General features: G+C 43.8%; 18 non-coding genes across 18 annotated transcripts; all 18 read right to left on the reverse strand.

The window, feature by feature from the left end:
- Positions 1 to 137: 137 nt before the first annotated feature.
- Positions 138 to 219, reverse strand: TRNAS-CGA (transfer RNA serine (anticodon CGA)). The gene has a single exon. It is a non-coding gene; the product is annotated as a tRNA-Ser (tRNA).
- A 542-nt stretch (positions 220 to 761) lies between these two features.
- Positions 762 to 843, reverse strand: TRNAS-CGA (transfer RNA serine (anticodon CGA)). Its single transcript has one exon. It is a non-coding gene; the product is annotated as a tRNA-Ser (tRNA).
- Positions 844 to 1,705: 862 nt separating this feature from the next.
- On the reverse strand, positions 1,706 to 1,787 carry TRNAS-UGA (transfer RNA serine (anticodon UGA)). The gene has a single exon. It is a non-coding gene; the product is annotated as a tRNA-Ser (tRNA).
- A 1,171-nt stretch (positions 1,788 to 2,958) lies between these two features.
- Positions 2,959 to 3,040, reverse strand: TRNAS-UGA (transfer RNA serine (anticodon UGA)). The gene has a single exon. It is a non-coding gene; the product is annotated as a tRNA-Ser (tRNA).
- Positions 3,041 to 4,207: 1,167 nt separating this feature from the next.
- TRNAS-CGA (transfer RNA serine (anticodon CGA)) lies at positions 4,208 to 4,289 on the reverse strand. Its single transcript has one exon. It is a non-coding gene; the product is annotated as a tRNA-Ser (tRNA).
- A 543-nt stretch (positions 4,290 to 4,832) lies between these two features.
- On the reverse strand, positions 4,833 to 4,914 carry TRNAS-CGA (transfer RNA serine (anticodon CGA)). Its single transcript has one exon. It is a non-coding gene; the product is annotated as a tRNA-Ser (tRNA).
- A 546-nt stretch (positions 4,915 to 5,460) lies between these two features.
- TRNAS-UGA (transfer RNA serine (anticodon UGA)) lies at positions 5,461 to 5,542 on the reverse strand. The gene has a single exon. It is a non-coding gene; the product is annotated as a tRNA-Ser (tRNA).
- A 544-nt stretch (positions 5,543 to 6,086) lies between these two features.
- Positions 6,087 to 6,168, reverse strand: TRNAS-UGA (transfer RNA serine (anticodon UGA)). The gene has a single exon. It is a non-coding gene; the product is annotated as a tRNA-Ser (tRNA).
- A 546-nt stretch (positions 6,169 to 6,714) lies between these two features.
- Positions 6,715 to 6,796, reverse strand: TRNAS-UGA (transfer RNA serine (anticodon UGA)). Its single transcript has one exon. It is a non-coding gene; the product is annotated as a tRNA-Ser (tRNA).
- Positions 6,797 to 7,339: 543 nt separating this feature from the next.
- TRNAS-UGA (transfer RNA serine (anticodon UGA)) lies at positions 7,340 to 7,421 on the reverse strand. The gene has a single exon. It is a non-coding gene; the product is annotated as a tRNA-Ser (tRNA).
- A 543-nt stretch (positions 7,422 to 7,964) lies between these two features.
- TRNAS-CGA (transfer RNA serine (anticodon CGA)) lies at positions 7,965 to 8,046 on the reverse strand. Its single transcript has one exon. It is a non-coding gene; the product is annotated as a tRNA-Ser (tRNA).
- A 543-nt stretch (positions 8,047 to 8,589) lies between these two features.
- On the reverse strand, positions 8,590 to 8,671 carry TRNAS-CGA (transfer RNA serine (anticodon CGA)). Its single transcript has one exon. It is a non-coding gene; the product is annotated as a tRNA-Ser (tRNA).
- Positions 8,672 to 9,217: 546 nt separating this feature from the next.
- On the reverse strand, positions 9,218 to 9,299 carry TRNAS-UGA (transfer RNA serine (anticodon UGA)). The gene has a single exon. It is a non-coding gene; the product is annotated as a tRNA-Ser (tRNA).
- A 1,172-nt stretch (positions 9,300 to 10,471) lies between these two features.
- On the reverse strand, positions 10,472 to 10,553 carry TRNAS-UGA (transfer RNA serine (anticodon UGA)). Its single transcript has one exon. It is a non-coding gene; the product is annotated as a tRNA-Ser (tRNA).
- Positions 10,554 to 11,096: 543 nt separating this feature from the next.
- Positions 11,097 to 11,178, reverse strand: TRNAS-CGA (transfer RNA serine (anticodon CGA)). Its single transcript has one exon. It is a non-coding gene; the product is annotated as a tRNA-Ser (tRNA).
- Positions 11,179 to 11,725: 547 nt separating this feature from the next.
- On the reverse strand, positions 11,726 to 11,807 carry TRNAS-UGA (transfer RNA serine (anticodon UGA)). The gene has a single exon. It is a non-coding gene; the product is annotated as a tRNA-Ser (tRNA).
- Positions 11,808 to 12,351: 544 nt separating this feature from the next.
- Positions 12,352 to 12,433, reverse strand: TRNAS-UGA (transfer RNA serine (anticodon UGA)). Its single transcript has one exon. It is a non-coding gene; the product is annotated as a tRNA-Ser (tRNA).
- A 1,169-nt stretch (positions 12,434 to 13,602) lies between these two features.
- TRNAS-CGA (transfer RNA serine (anticodon CGA)) lies at positions 13,603 to 13,684 on the reverse strand. The gene has a single exon. It is a non-coding gene; the product is annotated as a tRNA-Ser (tRNA).
- Positions 13,685 to 14,323: the final 639 nt, after the last annotated feature.

Here is a 14,323-nt window from a genome sequence, read left to right on the forward strand (position 1 = left end):
TAGGTGTGGAAATTGTTTCAATGTTTACATCTAGTTTGAGTTTTTGCCATTTAACTTTGTGACTTGATGAGGATTGCGTAACGAGAAGTGAATATTTCCTTAACTAAACCAAATGGTGTTCATGCAAAATCACACTACGCTGCAAGCAGGATTCAAACCTGCGCTGGGAAACCCCATTGGATTTCGAGTCCAACGCCTTAACCACTCGGCCATCGCAGCTGCATGAGTATGATGTCACTGTTGTCGTATACGAGCCATGCTCTGCTCATGTCAGGCCGAGACCAAAAAAATAAAGTAACGGAAGGACGGGGCACGTACCAGCAGTGCCATGTTGTCCTCACTTATTTTGCATGCTTTCATACAATTAATAAAAATAGCAACATGCATCACTCAAAGTGAGTGAAAGGGCACAGATGAGTGGTAATCAATCACTGCATGTTTCTACCCACTTTTCCCTATATTACGGCGGTGGTAACGGGCCCTTAAGTGTACTAAGAAATAGTCCAAAAGCCTAAACAAGACATGCTTCATAAAAAAAGTACTCTTTTCATGACTTGTCTAGATCAGGCAGGACAGGTCCAGACTCCAAACCCTTCCGAGCCACCAGCTCTCTAAAACACTTCCTGGGTGTGGAAATTGTCTCAATGTTTACATCTAGTTTGAGTTTTTTCCATTTAACTCTGTGACTTGATGAGGATTGCGTAACGAGAAGTGAACATTTACTTAACTAAACCAAATGGTGTTCATGCAAAATCACACTACGCTGCAATCAGGATTCGAACCTGCGCAGGGAAACCCCATTGGATTTCGAGTCCAACGCCTTAACCACTCGGCCATCGCAGCTGCATGAGTATGATGTCACTGTTGTCGTATACGAGCCATACGCTGCTCACGTCAGGCCGAGACCTAATAATTAAAGTAACAGCAGGACGGGGCACGTACCAGCAGTGCCCTGTATCCCCCACTTATTTTGAATGCTTTTATACAATTAATAAAAATAGCAACAAGCATCACTCAAAGTGAGTGACAGGGCACATTTACTTAACTTAACCAAATGGTGTTCATGCAAAATCTCATGCCGCTGCACGCAGGATTCGAAACTACGCGGGGAAACCCCATTGGATTTCAAGTCCAATGCCTTAACCACTCAGCCATCGCAGCTGCATGAGCATGATGTCACAGTTGTCGTATACGAGCAATGCACTACTCACGTCAGTCCGAGACATAAAAAATAAAGTAACAGAAGGACGGGGCACGTACCAGCAGTGCCCTGTTGTCCTCGCTTATTTTGCATTCTTTCATACAATTAATAAAAATAGCAATACGCATCACTCAAAGTGAGTGACAGGGCACCGATGAGCGGTAATCAATCACTGCACATTTCTATCCTCGTTTCCCTATATTACGGCGGTGGCAACGGGCCCTTAAGTGTACTCAGAAAGAGTCCAAAAGCTTAAACAAGACACGCTTCATAAAAAAAAAGTACTCTTTTCATGACTTGTCTAGATCAGGCAGGACAGGTCCAGACTACGAACCCTTCCGAGCCACCTGCTCTCTAAAACACTTCCTGAGTGTGGAAATTGTCTCAATGTTTACATCTAGTTTGAGTTTTTGCAGTTTAACTCTGTGACTTATTGAGGATTGCGTAATGAGAAGTGAACATTTACTTAACTAAACCACATGGTGTTCATGCAAAATCTCATGCCGCTGCAAGCAGGATTCAAACCTACGCGGGAAAACCCCATTGGATTTCAAGTCCAACGCCTTAACCACTCGGCCATCGCAGCTGCGTGAGTATGATGTCACTGTTGTCATATACGAGCCATGCTCTGCTCATGTCAGGCCGAGACCAAAAAATAAAGTAACAGAAGGACGGGGCACGTACCAGCAGTGCCCTGTTGTCCTCACTTATTTTGCATGCTTTCATACAATTAATAAAAATAGCAACATGCATCACTCAAAGTGAGTGAAAGGGCACAGATGAGTGGTAATCAATCATTGCGCATTTCTACCCTCTTTTCCCTATATTACGGCGGTGGTAACGGGCCCTTAAGTGTACTAAGAAAGAGTCCAAAAGCCTAAACAAGACACGCTTCATAAAAAAAATTAATTACTCTTTTCGTGACTTGTCTAGATCATGCAGGACAGGTCCAGACTACGAACCCTTCCGAGGCACCTGCTCTCTAAAACACTTCCTGGGGGTGGAAATTGTCTCAATGTTTACATCTGGTTTGAGTTTTTTCCGTTTAACTCTGTGACTTGATGAGGATTGCGTAACAAGAAGTAAACATTTACTTAACTAAACCAAATGGTGTTCATGCAAAATCTCATGACACTGCAAGCAGAATTCGAACCTACGCGGGGAAACCCCATTGGATTTCAAGTCCAACGCCTTAACCACTCGGCCATCGCAGCTGCGTGAGTATGATGTCACAGTTGTCGTATACGAGCCATGCACTACTCACGTCAGGCCGAGACATAAAAAATAAAGTAACGGAAGGACGGGGCACGTACCAGCAGTGCCCTGTTGTCCTCACTTATTTTGCATGCTTTCATACAATTAATAAAAATAGCAATACGCATCACTCAAAGTGAGTGACAGGGCACCGATGAGCGGTAATCAATCACTGCACATTTCTATCCTCGTTTCCCTATATTACGGCGGTGGCAACAAGCCCTTTAGTGTCCTCAGAAAGAGTCCAAAAGCTTAAACAAGACACGCTTCATAAAAAAAAGTACTCTTTTCATGACTTGTCTAGATCAGGCAGGACAGGTCCAGACTACGAACCCTTCCGAGCCACCTGCTCTCTAAAACACTTCTTGGGTGTGGAAATTGTCTCAATGTTTACATCTAGTTTGAGTTTTTGCAGTTTAACTCTGTGACTTGATGAGGATTGCGTAATGAGAAGTGAACATTTACTTAACTTAACCAAATGGTGTTCATGCAAAATCTCATGCCGCTGCAAGCAGGATTCGAACCTACGCGGGGAAACCCCATTGGATTTCAAGTCCAACGCCTTAACCACTCGGCCATCGCAGCTGCGTGAGTATGATGTCACAGTTGTCGTATACGAGCCATGCACTACTCACGTCAGGCCGAGACATAAAAAATAAAGTAACAGAAGGACGGGGCACGTACCAGCAGTGCTCTGTTGTCCTCACTTATTTTGCATGCTTTCATACAATTAATAAAAATAGCAATACGCATCACTCAAAGTGAGTGACAGGGCACCGATGAGCGGTAATCAATCACTGCACATTTCTATCCTCGTTTCCCTATATTACGGCGGTGGCAACGGGCCCTTAAGTGTACTCAGAAAGAGTCAAAAAGCTTAAACAAGACACGCTTCATAAAAAAAGTACTCTTTTCATGACTTGTCTAGATCAGGCAGGACAGGTCCAGACTACGAACCCTTCCGAGCCACCTGCTCTCTAAAACACTTCCTGGGTGTGGAAATTGTCTCAATGTTTACATCTAGTTTGAGATTTTGCAGTTTAACTCTGTGACTTGATGAGGATTGCGTAATGAGAAGTGAACATTTACTTAACTTAACCAAATGGTGTTCATGCAAAATCTCATGCCGCTGCACGCAGGATTCGAAACTACGCGGGGAAACCCCATTGGATTTCAAGTCCAATGCCTTAACCACTCAGCCATCGCAGCTGCGTGAGCATGATGTCACAGTTGTCGTATACGAGCAATGCACTACTCACGTCAGTCCGAGACATAAAAAATAAAGTAACAGAAGGACGGGGCACGTACCAGCAGTGCCCTGTTGTCCTCACTTATTTTGCATGCTTTCATACAATTAATAAAAATAGCAATACGCATCACTCAAAGTGAGTGACAGGGCACCGATGAGCGGTAATCAATCACTGCACATTTCTATCCTCGTTTCCCTATATTACGGCGGTGGCAACGGGCCCTTCAGTGTACTCAGAAAGAGTCCAAAAGCTTAAACAAGACACGCTTCATAAAAAAAATTACTCATTTCGTAACTTGTCTAGATCAGGCAGGATAGGTCCAGACTACAAACCCTTCCGAGCCACCTGCTCTCTAAAACACTTCCTAGGTGTGGAAATTGTTTCAATGTTTACATCTAGTTTGAGTTTTTGCCATTTAACTTTGTGACTTGATGAGTATTGCGTAACGAGAAGTGAACATTTCCTTAACTAAACCAAATGGTGTTCATGCAAAATCACACTACGCTGCAAGCAGGATTCGAACCTGCGCAGGGAAACCCCATTGGATTTCGAGTCCAACGCCTTAACCACTCGGCCATCGCAGCTGCATGAGTATGATGTCACTGTTGTCGTATACGAGCCATGCTCTGCTCATGTCAGGCCGAGACCAAAAAAATAAAGTAACGGAAGGACGGGGCACGTACCAGCAGTGCCATGTTGTCCTCACTTATTTTGCATGCTTTCATACAATTAATAAAAATAGCAACATGCATCACTCAAAGTGAGTGAAAGGGCACAGATGAGTGGTAATCAATCACTGCATGTTTCTACCCACTTTTCCCTATATTACGGCGGTGGTAACGGGCCCTTAAGTGTACTAAGAAATAGTCCAAAAGCCTAAACAAGACATGCTTCATAAAAAAAAGTACTCTTTTCATGACTTGTCTAGATCAGGCAGGACAGGTCCAGACTACAAACCCTTCCGAGCCACCAGCTCTCTAAAACACTTCCTGGGTGTGGAAATTGTCTCAAAGTTTACATCTAGTTTGAGTTTTTTCCATTTAACTCTGTGACTTGATGAGGATTGCGTAACGAGAAGTGAACATTTACTTAACTAAACCAAATGGTGTTCATGCAAAATCACACTACGCTGCAAGCAGGATTCGAACCTGCGCAGGGAAACCCCATTGGATTTCGAGTCCAACGCCTTAACCACTCGGTCATCGCAGCTGCATGAGTATGATGTCACTGTTGTCGTATACGAGCCATACGCTGCTCACGTCAGGCCGAGACCTAAAAATTAAAGTAACAGCAGGACGGGGCACGTACCAGCAGTGCCCTGTATCCCCCACTTATTTTGAATGCTTTCATACAATTAATAAAAATAGCAACAAGCATCACTCAAAGTGTGTGACAGGGCACAGATGAGCGGTAATCAATCACTGCGCATTTCTACCCTCTTTTCCCTATATTACGGTGATGGTAACGGGCGCTTAAGTGTACTAAGAAAGAGTCCAAAAGCCTAAACAAGACACGCTTCATAAAAAAAATAATTACTCTTTTCGTGACTTGTCTAGATCATGCAGGACAGGTCCAGACTACGAACCCTTCCGAGGCACCTGCTCTCTAAAATACTTCCTGGGTGTGGAAATTGTCTCAATGTTTATATCTAGTTTGAGTTTTTGCCGTTTAACTCTGTGACTTGATGAGGATTGCGTAACAAGAAGTGAACATTTACTTAACTAAACCAAATGGTGTTCATGCAAAATCTCATGACGCTGCAAGCAGGATTCAAACCTACGCGGGGAAACCCCATTGGATTTCAAGTCCAACGCCTTAACCACTCGGCCATCACAGCTGCGTGAGTATGATGTCACAGTTGTCGTATACGAGCCATGCACTACTCACGTCAAGCCGAGACACAAAAAATAAAGTAACAGAAGGACGGGGCACGTACCAGCAGTGCCCTGTTGTCCTCGCTTATTTTGCATTCTTTCATACAATTAATAAAAATAGCAATACGCATCACTCAAAGTGAGTGACAGGGCACCGATGAGCGGTAATCAATCACTGCACATTTCTATCCTCGTTTCCCTATATTACGGCGGTGGCAACGGGCCCTTAAGTGTACTCAGAAAGAGTCCAAAAGCTTAAACAAGACACGCTTCATAAAAAAAAAGTACTCTTTTCATGACTTGTCTAGATCAGGCAGGACAGGTCCAGACTACGAACCCTTCCGAGCCACCTGCTCTCTAAAACACTTCCTGAGTGTGGAAATTGTCTCAATGTTTACATCTAGTTTGAGTTTTTGCAGTTTAACTCTGTGACTTGATGAGGATTGCGTAATGAGAAGTGAACATTTACTTAACTAAACCAAATGGTGTTCATGCAAAATCTCATGCCGCTGCAAGCAGGATTCAAACCTACGCGGGAAAACCCCATTGGATTTCAAGTCCAACGCCTTAACCACTCGGCCATCGCAGCTGCGTGAGTATGATGTCACTGTTGTCATATACGAGCCATGCTCTGCTCATGTCAGGCCGAGACCAAAAAATAAAGTAACAGAAGGACGGGGCACGTACCAGCAGTGCCCTGTTGTCCTCACTTATTTTGCATGCTTTCATACAATTAATAAAAATAGCAACATGCATCACTCAAAGTGAGTGAAAGGGCACAGATGAGTGGTAATCAATCATTGCGCATTTCTACCCTCTTTTCCCTATATTACGGCGGTGGTAACGGGCCCTTAAGTGTACTAAGAAAGAGTCCAAAAGCCTAAACAAGACACGCTTCATAAAAAAAATTAATTACTCTTTTCGTGACTTGTCTAGATCATGCAGGACAGGTCCTGACTACGAACCCTTCCGAGGCACCTGCTCTCTAAAACACTTCCTGGGGGTGGAAATTGTCTCAATGTTTACATCTGGTTTGAGTTTTTTCCGTTTAACTCTGTGACTTGATGAGGATTGCGTAACAAGAAGTAAACATTTACTTAACTAAACCAAATGGTGTTCATGCAAAATCTCATGACGCTGCAAGCAGAATTCGAACCTACGCGGGGAAACCCCATTGGATTTCAAGTCCAACGCCTTAACCACTCGGCCATCGCAGCTGCGTGAGTATGATGTCACAGTTGTCGTATACGAGCCATGCACTACTCACGTCAGGCCGAGACATAAAAAATAAAGTAACGGAAGGACGGGGCACGTACCAGCAGTGCCCTGTTGTCCTCACTTATTTTGCATGCTTTCATACAATTAATAAAAATAGCAATACGCATCACTCAAAGTGAGTGACAGGGCACCGATGAGCGGTAATCAATCACTGCACATTTCTATCCTCGTTTCCCTATATTACGGCGGTGGCAACAAGCCCTTTAGTGTCCTCAGAAAGAGTCCAAAAGCTTAAACAAGACACGATTCATAAAAAAAAGTACTCTTTTCATGACTTGTCTAGATCAGGCAGGACAGGTCCAGACTACGAACCCTTCCGAGCCACCTGCTCTCTAAAACACTTCTTGGGTGAGGAAATTGTCTCAATGTTTACATCTAGTTTGAGTTTTTGCAGTTTAACTCTGTGACTTGATGAGGATTGCGTAATGAGAAGTGAACATTTACTTAACTTAACCAAATGGTGTTCATGCAAAATCTCATGCCGCTGCAAGCAGGATTCGAACCTACGCGGGGAAAACCCATTGGATTTCAAGTCCAACGCCTTAACCACTCGGCCATCGCAGCTGCGTGAGTATGATGTCACAGTTGTCGTATACGAGCCATGCACTACTCACGTCAGGCCGAGACATAAAAAATAAAGTAACAGAAGGACGGGGCACGTACCAGCAGTGCTCTGTTGTCCTCACTTATTTTGCATGCTTTCATACAATTAATAAAAATAGCAATACGCTTCACTCAAAGTGAGTGACAGGGCACCGATGAGCGGTAATCAATCACTGCACATTTCTATCCTCGTTTCCCTATATTACGGCGGTGGCAACGGGCCCTTAAGTGTACTCAGAAAGAGTCCAAAAGCTTAAACAAGACACGCTTCATAAAAAAAATTACTCATTTCGTAACTTGTCTAGATCAGGCAGGATAGGTCCAGACTACAAACCCTTCCGAGCCACCTGCTCTCTAAAACACTTCCTAGGTGTGGAAATTGTTTCAATGTTTACATCTAGTTTGAGTTTTTGCCATTTAACTTTGTGACTTGATGAGGATTGCGTAACGAGAAGTGAACATTTCCTTAACTAAACCAAATGGTGTTCATGCAAAATCACACTACGCTGCAAGCAGGATTCGAACCTGCGCAGGGAAACCCCATTGGATTTCGAGTCCAACGCCTTAACCACTCGGCCATCGCAGCTGCATGAGTATGATGTCACTGTTGTCGTATACGAGCCATGCTCTGCTCATGTCAGGCCGAGACCAAAAAAATAAAGTAACGGAAGGACGGGGCACGTACCAGCAGTGCCATGTTGTCCTCACTTATTTTGCATGCTTTCATACAATTAATAAAAATAGCAACATGCATCACTCAAAGTGAGTGAAAGGGCACAGATGAGTGGTAATCAATCACTGCATGTTTCTACCCACTTTTCCCTATATTACGGCGGTGGTAACGGGCCCTTAAGTGTACTAAGAAATAGTCCAAAAGCCTAAACAAGACATGCTTCATAAAAAAAAGTACTCTTTTCATGACTTGTCTAGATCAGGCAGGACAGGTCCAGACTACAAACCCTTCCGAGCCACCAGCTCTCTAAAACACTTCCTGGGTGTGGAAATTGTCTCAATGTTTACATCTAGTTTGAGTTTTTTCCATTTAACTCTGTGACTTGATGAGGATTGCGTAACGAGAAGTGAACATTTACTTAACTAAACCAAATGGTGTTCATGCAAAATCACACTACACTGCAAGCAGGATTCGAACCTGCGCAGGGAAACCCCATTGGATTTCGAGTCCAACGCCTTAACCACTCGGCCATCGCAGCTGGATGAGTATGATGTCACTGTTGTCGTATACGAGCCATACGCTGCTCACGTCAGGCCGAGACCTAAAAATTAAAGTAACAGCAGGACGGGGCACGTACCAGCAGTGCCCTGTATCCCCCACTTATTTTGAATGCTTTCATACAATTAATAAAAATAGCAACAAGCATCACTCAAAGTGAGTGACAGGGCACAGATGAGCGGTAATCAATCACTGCGCATTTCTACCCTCTTTTCCCTATATTACGGTGATGGTAACGGGCGCTTAAGTGTACTAAGAAAGAGTCCAAAAGCCTAAACAAGACACGCTTCATAAAAAAAATAATTACTCTTTTCGTGACTTGTCTAGATCATGCAGGACAGGTCCAGACTACGAACCCTTCCGAGGCACCTGCTCTCTAAAATACTTCCTGGGTGTGGAAATTGTCTCAATGTTTATATCTAGTTTGAGCTTTTGCCGTTTAACTCTGTGACTTGATGAGGATTGCGTAACAAGAAGTGAACATTTACTTAACTAAACCAAATGGTGTTCATGCAAAATCTCATGACGCTGCAAGCAGGATTCAAACCTACGCGGGGAAACCCCATTGGATTTCAAGTCCAACGCCTTAACCACTCGGCCATCACAGCTGCGTGAGTATGATGTCACAGTTGTCGTATACGAGCCATGCACTACTCACGTCAAGCCGAGACATAAAAAATAAAGTAACAGAAGGACGGGGCACGTACCAGCAGTGCCCTGTTGTCCTCGCTTATTTTGCATTCTTTCATACAATTAATAAAAATAGCAATACGCATCACTCAAAGTGAGTGACAGGGCACCGATGAGCGGTAATCAATCACTGCACATTTCTATCCTCGTTTCCCTATATTACGGCGGTGGCAACGGGCCCTTAAGTGTACTCACAAAGAGTCCAAAAGCTTAAACAAGACACGCTTCATAAAAAAAAAGTACTCTTTTCATGACTTGTCTAGATCAGGCAGGACAGGTCCAGACTACGAACCCTTCCGAGCCACCTGCTCTCTAAAACACTTCCTGAGTGTGGAAATTGTCTCAATGTTTACATCTAGTTTGAGTTTTTGCAGTTTAACTCTGTGACTTGATGAGGATTGCGTAATGAGAAGTGAACATTTACTTAACTAAACCAAATGGTGTTCATGCAAAATCTCATGCCGCTGCAAGCAGGATTCAAACCTACGCGGGAAAACCCCATTGGATTTCAACTCCAACGCCTTAACCACTCGGCCATCGCAGCTGCGTGAGTATGATGTCACTGTTGTCATATACGAGCCATGCTCTGCTCATGTCAGGCCGAGACCAAAAAATAAAGTAACAGAAGGACGGGGCACGTACCAGCAGTGCCCTGTTGTCCTCACTTATTTTGCATGCTTTCATACAATTAATAAAAATAGCAACATGCATCACTCAAATTGAGTGAAAGGGCACAGATGAGTGGTAATCAATCATTGCGCATTTCTACCCTCTTTTCCCTATATTACGGCGGTGGTAACGGGCCCTTAAGTGTAATAAGAAAGAGTCCAAAAGCCTAAACAAGACACGCTTCATAAAAAAAATTAATTACTCTTTTCGTGACTTGTCTAGATCATGCAGGACAGGTCCAGACTACGAACCCTTCCGAGGCACCTGCTCTCTAAAACACTTCCTGGGGGTGGAAATTGTCTCAATGTTTACATCTGGTTAGAGTTTTTTCCGTTTAACTCTGTGACTTGATGAGGATTGCGTAACAAGAAGTAAACATTTACTTAACTAAACCAAATGGTGTTCATGCAAAATCTCATGACGCTGCAAGCAGAATTCGAACCTACGCGGGGAAACCCCATTGGATTTCAAGTCCAACGCCTTAACCACTCGGCCATCGCAGCTGCGTGAGTATGATGTCACAGTTGTCGTATACGAGCCATGCACTACTCACGTCAGGCCGAGACATAAAAAATAAAGTAACGGAAGGACGGGGCACGTACCAGCAGTGCCCTGTTGTCCTCACTTATTTTGCATGCTTTCATACAATTAATAAAAATAGCAACATGCATCACTCAAAGTGAGTGAAAGGGCACAGATGAGTGGTAATCAATCACTGCATGTTTCTACCCACTTTTCCCTATATTACGGCGGTGGTAACGGGCCCTTAAGTGTACTAAGAAAGAGTCCAAAAGCCTAAACAAGACATGCTTCATAAAAAAAAGTACTCTTTTCATGACTTGTCTAGATCAGGCAGGACAGGTCCAGACTACAAACCCTTCCGAGCCACCAGCTCTCTAAAACACTTCCTGGGTGTGGAAATTGTCTCAATGTTTACATCTAGTTTGAGTTTTTTCCATTTAACTCTGTGACTTGATGAGGATTGCGTAACGAGAAGTGAACATTTACTTAACTAAACCAAATGGTGTTCATGCAAAATCACACTACGCTGCAAGCAGGATTCGAACCTGCGCAGGGAAACCCCATTGGATTTCGCGTCCAACACCTTAACCACTCGGCCATCGCAGCTGCATGAGTATGATGTCACTGTTGTCGTATACGAGCCATACGCTGCTCACGTCAGGCCGAGACCTAAAAATTAAAGTAACAGCAGGACGGGGCACGTACCAGCAGTGCCCTGTATCCCCCACTTATTTTGAATGCTTTCATACAATTAATAAAAATAGCAACAAGCATCACTCAAAGTGAGTGACAGGGCACAGATGAGCGGTAATCAATCACTGCGCATTTCTACCCTCTTTTCCCTATATTACGGTGATGGTAACGGGCCCTTAAGTGTACTAAGAAAGAGTCCAAAAGCCTAAACAAGACACGCTTCATGAAAAAAATTATTACTCTTTTCGTGACTTGTCTAGATCATGCAGGACAGGTCCAGACTACGAACCCTTCCGAGGCACCTGCTCTCTAAAATACTTCCTGGGTGTGGAAATTGTCTCAATTTTTATATCTAGTTTGAGTTTTTGCCGTTTAACTCTGTGACTTGATGAGGATTGCGTAACAAGAAGTGAACATTTACTTAACTAAACCAAATGGTGTTCATGCAAAATCTCAATGACGCTGCAAGCAGGATTCGAACCTACGCGGGGAAACCCCATTGGATTTCAAGTCCAACGCCTTAACCACTCGGCCATCGCAGCTGCGTGAGTATGATGTCACAGTTGTCGTATACGAGCCATGCACTACTCACGTCAGGCCGAGACATAAAAAATAAAGTAACAGAAGGACGGGGCACGTACCAGCAGTGCCCTGTTGTCCTCACTTATTTTGCATTCTTTCATACAATTAATAAAAATAGCAATACGCATCACTCAAAGTGAGTGACAGGGCACCGATGAGCGGTAATCAATCACTGCACATTTCTATCCTCGTTTCCCTATATTACGGCGGTGGCAACGGGCCCTTAAGTGTACTCAGAAAGAGTCCAAAAGCTTAAACAAGACACGCTTCATAAAAAAAAAGTACTCTTTTCATGACTTGTCTAGATCAGGCAGGACAGGTCCAGACTACGAACCCTTCTGAGCCACCTGCTCTCTAAAACACTTCCTGAGTGTGGAAATTGTCTCAATGTTTACATCTAGTTTGAGTTTTTGCAGTTTAACTCTGTGACTTGATGAGGATTGCGTAATGAGAAGTGAACATTTACTTAACTAAACCAAATGGTGTTCATGCAAAATCTCATGCCGCTGCAAGCAGGATTCGAACCTACGCGTGGGAACCCCATTGGATTTCAAGTCCAACGCCTTAACCACTCGGCCATCGCAGCTGCGTGAGTATGATGTCACAGTTGTCGTATACGAGCCATGCACTACTCATGTCAGGCCGAGACATAAAAAATAAAGTAACAGAAGGACGGGGCACGTACCAGCAGTGCCCTGTTGTCCTCACTTATTTTGCATGCTTTCATACAATTAATAAAAATAGCAATACGCATCACTCAAAGTGAGTGACAGGGCACCGATTAGCGGTAATCAATCACTGCACATTTCTATCCTCGTTTCCCTATATTACGGCGGTGGCAACGGGCCCTTAAGTGTACTCAGAAAGAGTCCAAAAGCTTAAACAAGACACGCTTCATAAAAAAAAGTACTCTTTTCATGACTTGTCTAGATCAGGCAGGACAGGTCCAGACTACGAACCCTTCCGAGCCACCTGCTCTCTAAAACACTTCCTGGGTGTGGAAATTGTCTCAATGTTTACATCTAGTTTGAGTTTTTGCAGTTTAACTCTGTGACTTGATGAGGATTGCGTAATGAGAAGTGAACATTTACCTAACTTAACCAAATGGTGTTCATGCAAAATCTCATGCCACTGCAAGCAGTATTCGAAACTACGCGGGGAAACCCCATTGGATTTCAAGTCCAACGCCTTAACCACTCGGCCATCGCAGCTGCGTGAGTATGATGTCACAGTTGTCGTATACGAGCCATGCACTACTCACGTCAGTCCGAGACATAAAAAATAAAGTAACAGAAGGACGGGGCACGTACCAGCAGTGCCCTGTTGTCCTCACTTATTTTGCATGCTTTCATACAATTAATAAAAATAGCAATACGCATCACTCAAAGTGAGTGACAGGGCACCGATGAGCGGTAAATAATCACTGCACATTTCTATCCTCGTTTCCCTATATTACGGCGGTGGCAACGGGCCCTTAAGTGTACTCCGAAAGAGTCCAAAAGCTTAAACAAGACACGCTTCATAAAAAAAAATTACTCATTTTGTAACTTGTCTAGATCAGGCAGGATAGGTCCAGACTACAAACCCTTCCGAGCCACCTGCTCTCTAAAACACTTCCTAGGTGTGGATATTGTTTCAATGTTTACATCTAGTTTGAGTTTTTGCCATTTAACTTTGTGACTTGATGAGGATTGCGTAACGAGAAGTGAACATTTCCTTAACTAAACCAAATGGTGTTCATGCAAAATCACACTACGCTGCAAGCAGGATTCGAACCTGCGCAGGGAAACACCATTGGATTTCGAGTCCAACCCCTTAACCACTCGGCCATCGCAGCTGCATGAGTATGATGTCACTGTTGTCGTATACGAGCCATGCTCTGCTCAAGTCAGGCCGAGACCAAAAAATAAAGTAACAGGAGGACGGGGCACGTACCAGCAGTGCCCTGTTGTCCTCACTTATTTTGCATGCTTTCATACAATTAATAAAAATAGCAACATGCATCACTCAAAGCGAGTGAAAGGGCACGGATGAGTGGTAATCAATCATTGCGCATTTCTACCCTGTTTTCCCTATATTACGGCGGTGGTAACGGGCCCTTAAGTGTACTAAGAAAGAGTCCAAAAGCCTAAACAAGACACGCTTCATAAAACAAATTAATTACTCTTTTCGTGACTTGTCTAGATCATGCAGGACAGGTCCAGACTACGAACCCTTCCGAGGCACCTGCTCTCTAAAATACTTCCTGGGTGTGGAAATTGTCTCAATGTTTACATCTAGTTTGAGTTTTTGCCGTTTAACTCTGTGACTTGATGAGGATTGCGTAACAAGAAGTGAACATTTACTTAACTAAACCAAATGGTGTTCATGCAAAATCTCTTGACGCTGCAAGCAGGATTCAAACCTACGCGGGGAAACCCCATTGGATTTCAAGTCCAACGCCTTAACCACTCGGCCATCGCTGCTGCGTGAGTAT

Source organism: Lissotriton vulgaris, chromosome 11 (assembly GCF_964263255.1).
Source record: "Lissotriton vulgaris chromosome 11, aLisVul1.2, whole genome shotgun sequence".
NCBI classification, from domain to species: Eukaryota; Metazoa; Chordata; class Amphibia; order Caudata; family Salamandridae; genus Lissotriton; species Lissotriton vulgaris.